This window comes from Gorilla gorilla, chromosome 19 (genome assembly GCF_029281585.2).
Source record: "Gorilla gorilla gorilla isolate KB3781 chromosome 19, NHGRI_mGorGor1-v2.1_pri, whole genome shotgun sequence".
Classification (NCBI taxonomy): Eukaryota; Metazoa; Chordata; class Mammalia; order Primates; family Hominidae; genus Gorilla; species Gorilla gorilla.
Window position 1 is genome coordinate 86,760,350 of NC_073243.2, and position 11,563 is coordinate 86,771,912.

Genomic DNA, 11,563 nt, shown 5'->3' on the forward strand with positions numbered 1-11,563 from the left:
CATCCTTGCTACAGAGGCGGGCTCATGGCCTTGCACTGGTCTGTTTATTTTACAACCTAGCCATGGTACTTGGTTTGGGGATGGGTCTGGGTCTACACTTAATCCAGTGAGAATGAGTTGCATGAAATCTAATTAAATTTGAGTAAAAGTATTTTTTATTGTGATTGTAAGATGCATAGATTTGAGTTGTGACACCACATAGATAGTGCCTAAGAGTGAATACTACATGGAAGTAGAGGAGGAAAATCAAACACTGTTTGAACCTTTGGGTCCAGGCATTTTTGAAGATAACTAACTTGTTTTTATATTTTCATTTCTCAATAAATCTATTTGCGTAAGCCATATAATCTGATTTGTCAGAAACTGTTTTATTCTATTGCCGATTTGTTTATTGTATTGCAAACTCTAGCTAGCTTAATCACACAGAAATATATTACAGATTATTAAGTTTAGAATTTATGGAATAGAGAAGCAAAAAACTTTGAGTCTCCCCATCAGGAAAAGTGACTTTACTATATCATTGCCCAACTTGCAACCTCCATGGTGATGGAGACTGTGTACTAGAAACTCCACTGCGGCATCCCCAGAAAAAAACATATGTTACTACTGCTCTACTTGAAAAGAGATGGCCTCTTCCCAGATGAATGTTATCTCACATTGCTCGATTTTGCATTTATATCTTGTGTGTCTACTCTGAGGATCTTAGCTTTGAGAAAATATTGGAAATGTTTTTCTTTCCTTTCCAGACTCTATGGCACAAAGAGGCACTACAGAAAATCCCAGAATTTATTCTGACTGAAGCAATATGCAACTGGCAAAACTGGCAGCTGAAAGGATCCTGAATCAGAAGGTAGTGTGACCATCAACATTTCTCCAGCTTACCTTACTAGCTCAATGTTACACTCTGAGAATTACCATATTTCAATTCTACATTGGTACAGAAAATCTTAGCATGTATGATGGTGTTGTTACCCAATTTTCAGTAACTTATGAAACTTACGACATTTTTCTTTTTTGAGACAGAGTTTTGCTTTTTGCCCAGGCTGGAGTGCAATGGTGCAGTCTTGGCTCACCGCAACCTCCGCCTCTAGGGATCAAGCGATTCTCCTGCCTCAACCGCTCGAGTAGCTGGGATTACAGGCGCTGAACACCGCACCTGGCTAATTTCTGCATTTTTAGTAGAAACAGAACTTCACTATGTTGGCCAGGCTAGTCTCAAACTCCTGCTCTCAAGTGATCCGCTTGCCTCGGCCTCCCAAAGTGCTGAGATTACAGGCATGAGCCACCGCGCCCAGACCCAAAGCTTATGACATTTTTGTAACTCATCAGGGATACCTCAAGAGGTAATCAGCTAAAATACTATCCATTGGTGGCTGAGCACAGTGGCTCATGCCTGTAATCCCAGCACTTTGAAAGGAAAAACAGTGTGGATTGCTTGACAACAAGAGTTCGAGATCAGCCTGGCCAACATGGAGAAACCACTTCTCTACTAAATATACAAAAAATTAGCCAGGAGTGGTGGTGCACACCTGTAATCCCAGTTACTTGGGAGGCTGAGGCACAAGAATCGCTTGAACCCAGGAGGCAGAGGCTGCAGTGAGCTAAAATTGCGCCACTGCGCTACAGCCTGAGCGATACAGCAAGACTCTGTCTTAAGAAAATATCTATTGGCTTACCTAAGAATGTAGAATCACTAGCGGCTTTATGTTTCTTAAAAGAAACTCTGGAAGAGCCATTCTAGCCTTCAGTTCATTTCTTTCCATTCCTTAGAATACAGGCCCCCAAACAATCCATAATTACCCAGTGTAGACTTAGACAGGCAAGGTTTGTGTGACTTTCTCAACCACACACACATTTTCAAAGGAGTGAAGCATGTGGTATCTCTATTAAATATTACAAAGTGTCAAAATTACAGGGTATAACTATGTAATTTGTGAAACATATGCTCTGTTTCTATGTTTTCATTAAAATTATAAAATCAGAATTTCTCATTATAGTATGAAATATAAACACTCACTTGGAATAAGTTGCTAGCACAATCTGGTTAGGAGCTGCTGTGGTTTTCGTGGTTAGAGGCTGTATTAGCTTGTTTTCATGCTGCTGATAAAGATATACCCAAGACTGGAGAATTTACAAAAGAAAGAAATTTAATGGACTCACAGTTCCACGTGGCTGAGAAGGCCTCACAATCATGGCAGAAGGTGAAAGGCACATCTCACATGGCAGCAGACAAGAGAAAAGAGAGCTCGTGCAGGGGAAATCCCATTTTTTAAACCATCAGACCTTGTGAGACTTATTCACTATCATGAGAACAGCAGAGGAAAGACTTGCTGCTATGTTTCAATTACCTCCCACTGGGTTCCTCCCATAACACATGGCAATTCAAGTTGAGATTTGGGTGGGGACACAGCCAAACCATATAATTCCACTCCTGGCCCCTCCTAAATCTCATGTCTTCACATTTCAAAATCAATCATGCCTTCCCAACAGTCTCTCAAAGTCTTAACTCATTTCAGCATTAACTCAAAAGTCCATAGTCCAAAGTCTCATCTGAGACAAGGCAAGGACCTTCAACCTATAAGCCTGTGAAATCAAAGGCAAGTTAGTTACTTCCTAGACACAATGAGGGTACAGAGGTTGGGTAAATACAGCCATTCCAAATGGGAGAAATTGGCCAAAACAAAGGGACTGTAGTCCCCATGCAAGTCCGAAATCCAGCTGGGCTGTCAAATCTTAAAGTTGCAAAATGATCTCCTTTAATTCCATATCTCACATCCAGGTCATACTGATGCAAAAGTTGGGCTCCTACAGCCTTGGGAAGCTCTGCCTGTTTGGCTTTGCAGGGTATAGCTTCCCTCCTGGCTGTTTTCATGCAGTGGTATTGAGTGTGTGCAGCTTTTCCATGTGCACAGTGCAAGCTGTCAGTGGATCTACAATTCTGGGGTCTGGAGGATGGGGTCCCTCTTCTCGCAGCTCCACTAGGTAGTGCCCCAGCAGGGACTCTGTGTGGGGGCTCTGACCCCTCATTTCCCTTCCTCCCTGACCTAGCAGAGGTTCTCCATGAGGGTCCTGCCCCTGCAGAAAACTTCTGCCTGGACATCCAGTCATTTCCAAACATCCTCTGAAATCTAGGCAGAGGTTCCCAAACCTCAATTCTTGACCTCTGTGCACCTGCAGGCTGCACACCTTGTGAAAGCTGCCAAGGCTTGGGGCATGCACCATTTGAATCCATGGCCCAAGCTGTAACTTGGCCCCTTTTAGTCATGGCTGGAATGGTTGGGATGCAGGGCACAAAATCCCTAAGGTGCACATAGCATGGGGACCCTGGACCCAGCCCACAAATCCATTTATTCCCCCTAGGCCTCCAGGCCTGTGGTGGGAGCATCTCCCATGAAGACCTCTGACAGCCCTTGGAGACATTATCTCCATTGTCTTGGAGATTAACATTCAGCTCCTTGTTACTTATGCAAATTTCTGTGGCTGGCTTGAATTTCTCCTCAGAAAATGGAATTTCCTCTTCTATTGCATTGTCAGGCTACAAATTGTTCACACTTTTATGCTCTGATTCTCTAATAAAACTGAAAGCCTTTAACAGCAACCAAATCACCTCTTTAATGCTTTGTTGCTTGGAAGTTTCTTCTGTGAGATACCCTAAATCATCTCTCTCAAGTTCAAAGTTCCACAGATCTCTAGGGCAGACACAAAATGCCACCAGTCTCTTTGCTACAACATAACAAGAGTCACTTTTGTTCCAAATCCCAACAAGTTCCTCATCTCCATCTGAGACCACCTCAGCCTGGATTTTGTTGTCCATATTATTATCAGCATTTGGGGCAAAGCCATTCAACAAGTCTCTAGGAAGTTCCAAACTTTCTCACATTTTCCTGTCTTCTTCTGAGCCCTCCAAACTGTTCCAACCTCCGCCTGTTAACCAGTTCCAAAGCCACTTCCATATTTTTGGGTATCTTCTCAACAACACCCCACTCTACTGGTAGCAATTTACTGTATTAGCCTGTTTTCCTACTGCTGATAAAACATACCTAAGACTGGGAAGAAAAAGAGGTTTAATGGACTTACAGTTCCACATGTCTGTGGAAGCCTCACAATCATGGTGGAAGGCAAGGACAAGAAAATCATGTCTTACATGGATGGAGACAGGCAAAGAGAGAGAGAACTTGTGCAGGAAAACTCCTATTTTTAAAACCATGAGATCTTGTGAGACTTAATCATTATCACTGGAACAGCACGAGAAAAACTTGCTCCTACATTTCAATTGCCTCCCACCAGGTTCCTTCCACAATACGTGGCAATTCAAAATGAGATTTGGGTGGGGATACATTCAAGCCATATCAGAGGAAAATATGCTTTAACTTATAGTGATACTTCATGACAACCCACAGAAGCATATTTGTTCTTCCAGCCCTTAAATATTTTAGATTACCACTCTCAAGAAGATAGGGTATATTTCCTACTTCTGTTTATGTCAATAGCCAGCCATCCTTTCCTCATTATGTTTAATCCATGCTAAAATTCTGATTGTTACTCTAAATTTATTTCTGGCTTAGGGCCTTGTCCTGTCCATTTACTTTGTCTGAGTCCAATTCTACCTACCCAAACAGATTTGACCTCTGGCTCCCAGAAACAATTGTCTAGTTTTATTTTTTCTATTTTTATCACTATCTGAAATTATGGAATTAATGTGTATTCAAATTGTATATTTTCTACTCTGACATCAGCACCCAATCTAGTTAAGAACAGGACATCATCTTTCTTCAAAACTGTGCTAGTGGCTGGATTACAGCACATATATTAAGAGGAATTTGAATAGATATTTGTAGAGCAAGTGATAGAATAATTTTTAGAATGAAAAAATAAAATTTTAGTACAGTTTTTGAAGGTTCTGAATGTAGCCATCTAGAGAACTTTTTAAAGCTCTAAATTTTCTTATTATTTTCCTAATATAGAGTATAGAGACACACCTGTAAAAGGAAGATGATAAGTTAGCCCTAGATGACCCATAATTACCTAAATAAATAATGAATATTAAACAATAATAATGACCTGGTTTATGAACATTCCACTTATTCCCTTAATGATGCTTCTGTTATTTAACTGAAATGGACATCCTCCCTTATGTTATAATTAGGAGCAAAGGACTGATTAGAGAATGTACTCACCTCTTTTAAGAGATTTTCTTGTGAGCATATTTGTCCCCATTCGTGATACTTTAAAAAGGCTAATGAATGCAATTTAAGATAGTGTCTATTTTCTATTTATTAGTTAATATGGTCTTTTTAAAAAGTGTATAATGTACAACCTAGTTTTGCCCTCGTACCATACATATCAAAACAGTGTTGTGCTTTTTTTATAAAATATACTTCTCCTCCAGATGAATATATATTTCTACCTTCTCCAAAACTATACCCTTATCTGTCTACAAACATATATACCCAGTTCAACATAATCCATGTCTACTTTAAATTTTTTATAATTTTCAATACATCTTTGTAGTTTTTAAATATTCTTCATTATTTATTTCATCATAATTTTTGGATTTATCTTTCCTTTAAGATTTATCAATCATGATTTAAGTCAAGATATGTTGATTATTTCTTTTTTATTTACAAACATGGCCTTCAAGTTCCCAGAGAAAAGACATATTATAAAAAAAAATTTGTGTGTCCTAAAATCAAGCATTTTTAGGCAGTTATTTTAAAGAAACTATATTTACTCAAGAAAAATAAACAAAAATGTTTTTACTTCTAAATAGCTAGAACAAATGTTTTTGATAAATCTTAGCAGATTTAGAATAAGTGCAGAATAGACTGTCACTTATGATTTTACTGAATCCAAATATTACATAGTAATCTCATAATGGGTAAATAGAAAAAACTGTGTTTCACAACTTGATTTATTAACATACTCTAATGATTTAATTAGAGTATATTTATACATATAGACATAAATCTTATACAATACATGTACAAAACTTATAGAAACCATCAAATTATTTTTAATAATTGAGTTCATATTTTGTAATATACTTGGATTATTTAATGTAAAAATTGAAATTTTTTATTTTTCCATTAAAAGGAAGAGTAAGTGAACTAAAATTTAGTTAAATAAAATGTTTAACAAGCTGGATAATTTATACTAGTGAATGGGTTATACTGATACAGATAAAGAATTAGTCACATGCATTTAAAATTTTAATGTTTTTAATTTATTTTACATAAGCTGTACATTATATGTAATATTTATTTATTTAATTCACTATAGGCTTGAAGGCACACAAATTTTATATATACTTTAAATAAACAATATATGACATATTCTGCAATGATAACATATGTTGATTTTCTCATATGTGTCCTGGTATTTAATCCACTAACAAAATTAAGATAAAATCGTAGGTAACTTTATTTTTGTAGTATTTTAAAAACACAATTAAGTATATATGTAATAAATTTTATTTTAAAAATGTTGCAACAATTTCTAGCCACTAAAGAGAAGGCTTTTGTTATTTTTATTCATGCTAGTACCATTCAACGTTCATTAATAGCATTTGTTCGAATACATTTATTACAGAACTCCTCAGTTTGAATCCAGGCTCTATGCCAGGTATTGGAATACAATAAGGAGCAAGACAGAAGAATTTACCTGGTAGCAGGGTAGGAAGATGACCATCTTTGCATCAGAATAACTATAGTAGTGTAGACAGGAAGTAAAGTGCAAGTATATCTTGAAAGAAAACAACATTATCTCTGTGATTGATACATGAAGTGGTCATCTCAATATGATCAATTATGTTTGGAAAGAGAAATTCACTCAAACATATAAGAATGGACTTTTAGTCTCACTTCCCTTATCCTAGTCTTTGTGTAATCTTGAAAGTGACACAGCCTTTTGTGGTATTTTTCTGGGTTGTAAAATGTGAAAAAAGATTATTCCCATCTCAAAATTACTATCAGGATTAAATGAAAGAATTTGCATAAGATATTGATCTGCAGTACATTATTTCAAATAACTCAAGCACACACATACATATTTGTAATATATATATATGAAAAAAGGCAGATAATGTCATTGTAATCTAGGTGATAGAAAAATTATGAAAATACTAAATGATCAATTTGTTGGTAGATTAAAATCTGAGCACTGAATTTATTACGGTGCAATTTTTGGTTAATCTTTTTCTTAGAATTTGAAATTTAACCTTTTTATTCTTCCCCACAGTGAGAATAAATGAGAAAATGAAATCTCAGGGGAACTTCTTTGATTTCCTGCTTCAGATCTTTTCTCTGTGTTAGGGATCTATATTGCATAGTCTTCTTTTGATCTCTATCTGAAAAGGCCACTGAAAACAGGTAGAAACTTTGGTATGAAAAGTGCTATATGGACACACACCAAAGTTTAAAGAAGAGTGTAATAAGGATATTCCAGCTATATTACAACTATGTTAAGTCCAATTAATGTTCTTAAAAGACTAATAATAGGTCTCCTTATATATTCATCATCTCCCATTATACATTGGCATTAGATTTATAATTATATAAGATTTTGCCCAAAGACTAAAGGTCAAAAGTAGATATAGAAAGCATCTAATGGAGAATATTAGATACCAATATTTTAAAATAGCCTTTAATGATGATAGAAAAATTAAATAATCCTATGTAAAATGGGTCAAAATTAAAAACACAAATTCCACAGAAAATGATGCAAATATCTAACTGACACATACAAAGTCTTTATATAATTAGGGAAAAGATTATCAAAAATATTACAATATCAATGAATAATTCGGAAAATCAAGCAATGTAATTATATCCAGTGCCTGTTAAAGCAGGGCACATGGGAGTCCTCATACATTACTGGTGGAACTGTAAGATGCTATAGTGTTTAGAAACATTATCCAGGAGGATATTTTTAAATAAAATTAAATGTGCTAATTATATGCTCAAGCAAGTAATATTATTTTTGGAAAATTATTCTGCAGAAATAAATTTAACTGTAAACACAGAATAAACACACAAAATCACATGCACCATATTTGGCGATAATAAAAACTAGAATTCTCACATATAGGAAAATTATTGAAATATATTACATAAGCATATAATGAATTAATATCAGTAAAATATGGGTTAATTTTAAAAAATAGTTACTACATGCCTCCTTTTCTAAAAATAGTTACTATATGCCTCCTGCTTTCAATAGGCCCACCATTTGAGGCCTTGATTATACAATAATGATTAAAATAAGTGGTTGAACTGTAAGGCTGTACCAATACTGGTTAGTGTGAGAGCATGCAATATCTCATTGCCACAGACATAGGGGGGTTCACGTCTACTCTCAGGCTCTGCTCCAATGACCTCCACTAGGGGCTCATGAGAAAGAATGAGGTTGGGGGCAGGTTGGGAGACTGGAGAAAGTTGGTTCCACAGAGCTGTACTGGAGAAGGGGAGCAGCTGCTACTGCAGAAAGGAGAAAGTCTTGTTTACATCATGTTTCCTCCAGGGAACAAAAGCTTTAAACTGCTTGGACAGGAGCAACAATCTTGTTATTCTGAGAGAACAGGAGAAGATTTACTATAGCTGGAGAAAAAGGAAAAGAAAAAAGTCCTCTACCCCTGGGAAAGGGAAAAATTACATATCTGCCAAGAGAATCAGAAGGCTCTTAATGATATGAAAGTGGCAGAAACCCTGATGAAACCCCACATCTGAGACTTAGTAACAGGATCTGCCTAAGACTAAGACTAAAACTGGACACCAGAGAAAATTCACCTTCTTCAACCCCCACCAGGTTAGCCAGCACCAATTAACAAACAATAGCAATCTATAGCTGTGGGAGGGAAAAAAGAGGATAGAACGATGTCCTCTCTAGGTACAAGCACTTGATGAAGACCTAAAGCTAAGCATAGTGCAAGAAAATCCTTTAGAAAACCACAGCCCACATTAAGCACATGGTGACACTGAAGATATTTGAAGGTAATGATGCAAGGAAGACAAAGACAAAATCCCAAACCTGCTCAACTTCTGAGTAGTGGGAAAAAATTAATCATGATCATGGCTAAGGAAAACAACTGGGATTAATATGTTAAAGCTGCTAGGAAGGCAACACACATAAACACATGAGAAATTTCAGAATAGAGATGGAAAGTATAAGGAAAAGAAAAATTGAAATGTGAAATATGAAATCATGGCACCATCACAGTAAAAAAGACCACAATTTATCAACACGTAAATCTGCAAAACTAGGAATTTTCTTCTATTTTCATCCTTACCAACTTAGAACTCAAATCTGTCCCAGTGTTGCCATATATATTACCAAAACCTTGGTAACCAGTTACTATTATTTTTTGGCTAAATCAAGAGTCAAGAAACATTTTCTAGAAAGATACATACAATAAATATTTAGGCTTCATGGATCACTGGGTATTTGTGGCAACTATTTAATTCTGCCATTAGAGTGAAAAAAGCAGTCATATACAATACATACAAAAGTGAGGATGGCTACTTCTTTAGTTTGAATGTGCCCCCCAAAAGTTCTTAATTTGGAATTTCATTGCCATTGTGGCAGTTTTAAGAGATGGAGCTTATTGGAAGCTATTAGCTCCTAAGGACCTCATCTTCCTAAATAAACAAATGCCATTTTTTCAAAACTGGCTCTGTTATCGTGGGAGTTCCATCGTCTTTTCCTCTCTGTCTCACATACTCTTGCCCTCTCTCATTCTCTCTCACCCATCCATTTTCTGCCCTTCCACTATGGGATGACCTTTCCAATTGCCAACACCAAATGGTAAGAAACTCTTGGACTTCCCAGCCCTCAAAAGCATTGGCCAAATAAACTTCTGTTCTTTATAAGTTGCCTAGTCTGTAGTGTTCTTTTATAGCAGCAGAAAACAGGCTGAGATGGCTACATTCCAATATAATATTATTAACACAAACAGTCAGTGTGTCAGATTTAAGCTACAGACCATCACTGGTGACCCTTGGCCTAAGCTAAAATGTCCTGTAATGTGTACCCCATAGAACTACAGATCTTTATTTATAAAATATAAATCTGATAATGTTGTTTTCCTATTTGAAATACATCAGTGGTTTTTCATATACACAATAGTGGACAAAATAAAGCCTCTTCTATTTCTACCTATATTTCCAATTTACTATAATTTTGTGTATCACTGTATTAAAGAAATTGTCTTTGTACAACTAAATCCAAATGTGGTCTCCCTAGGTATTCTGTTTCTCAGAAAATTGCTTCCCACATAATGCATAGCACAACCCATCACAGTATTATCATTTGTTTATTTCTCTCTATTTTTATTTTCACCATTCTAAGATAAGGTGCAAGAGTGAAGGGATTAGGACTAACTGTACAACCCTGGCATCTTCAGTTTCGAATACGTGCTCAGCGAACATTTGTTGAATGCATGAGTGAATGAATGAACCACACAGAATAAGAGATGACAAGTTGAGTGTCGTAATAGGCTAGGGATTGACAACTAGATGATAGATCTTCAAATCTCTCACACAAACAAATGTGACTTAGGGTAAAGCTCTCAGAGCTAGCCTCAGTTTAGAAAACATTTGCTCTATCTTTGTCACATAATACACCTTGTTTCACTTTTTTTTGAGAAAAAATACTGGAGTAAACTTTGAAGTGTTACAATGATGCAAGATTTTAAGCATTTGTTTGTTTTTTGATCTGTTGTTTTTTTCTCTTCCTTTCTCATGTAATTAAGGATTTTAAATGCCGTTTTGGCACAGGATGTCAGAGCACAAGCATGGTGAAGAGGAATCTGTGTCAGCAAGAAGGTGGAAGAGATATGACATTGGTCAAACAGAGAATTGATAAAATAAGAAAACAAGTTGAAAAAATAAAACCAGGTGCCAAATTTCTCAAAGCCAGAGAATGGATTAAAAATATCGAATGGAAATAAACAAGTATGAAGCCTGATGATTAAACTGGATGTATCAGTAATGAAATCATGGAATCTAAAAAAAATCAATATAAATGTGTATGTATGCATATGTGGAGAGAGAGAGACAGAGAAACAGACAGACAGAGGGAGAGGCCAAGCAACTGGTACAAGTGATACCCTAATCGCAATGAGGACACTGAACCCCCAGATCTTGGTTCTCAATAACATGCTCCATTGAAAAGAATGAGGGCTGATTCGGGAGCTGGTGCAGAAAAATTACAAGATGATCCTGGAATATATATTGTTAAAAATTAAGACAATGTTGAAAGGATAATAAGGTCATCCTGAAAGATTAAATTGTTGTCAGTTTGAGAATTTAAATAATTAATGGCAAAATGGATTACCACTCATTGAATCAAAGAGAAAAACATGAGCCCATATTGTTATAAATAAGTAAACGCATATATTGAAAGCTTAATTAGAAACATAGTTTCAAAATAAACTCCCCTAAAATACCTAAGAATGGTAAATTTGTAGAGTGTTTCTTTCTTTATAGTAGAGGAGCCAAGCTAGCTTTACCTTAATCAAGTGATCAGTGTGAATATCATCAGGACAAATAAAAAACATGCATCACCTGAG

The 11,563-nt window shown here is 36.1% G+C and overlaps 1 long non-coding RNA gene across 1 annotated transcript in view; it reads left to right on the forward strand.

The window, feature by feature from the left end:
- Positions 1-10,959, forward strand: part of LOC134757610 (uncharacterized) — a 44,151-nt gene extending 33,192 nt beyond the window's left edge. Inside the window, exons 4-5 of the long non-coding RNA XR_010131796.1 lie at positions 747-850; positions 10,745-10,959. This is a non-coding gene — a long non-coding RNA (uncharacterized lncRNA). The remainder of the gene's footprint in view (positions 1-746; positions 851-10,744) is intronic.
- Positions 10,960-11,563: the final 604 nt, after the last annotated feature.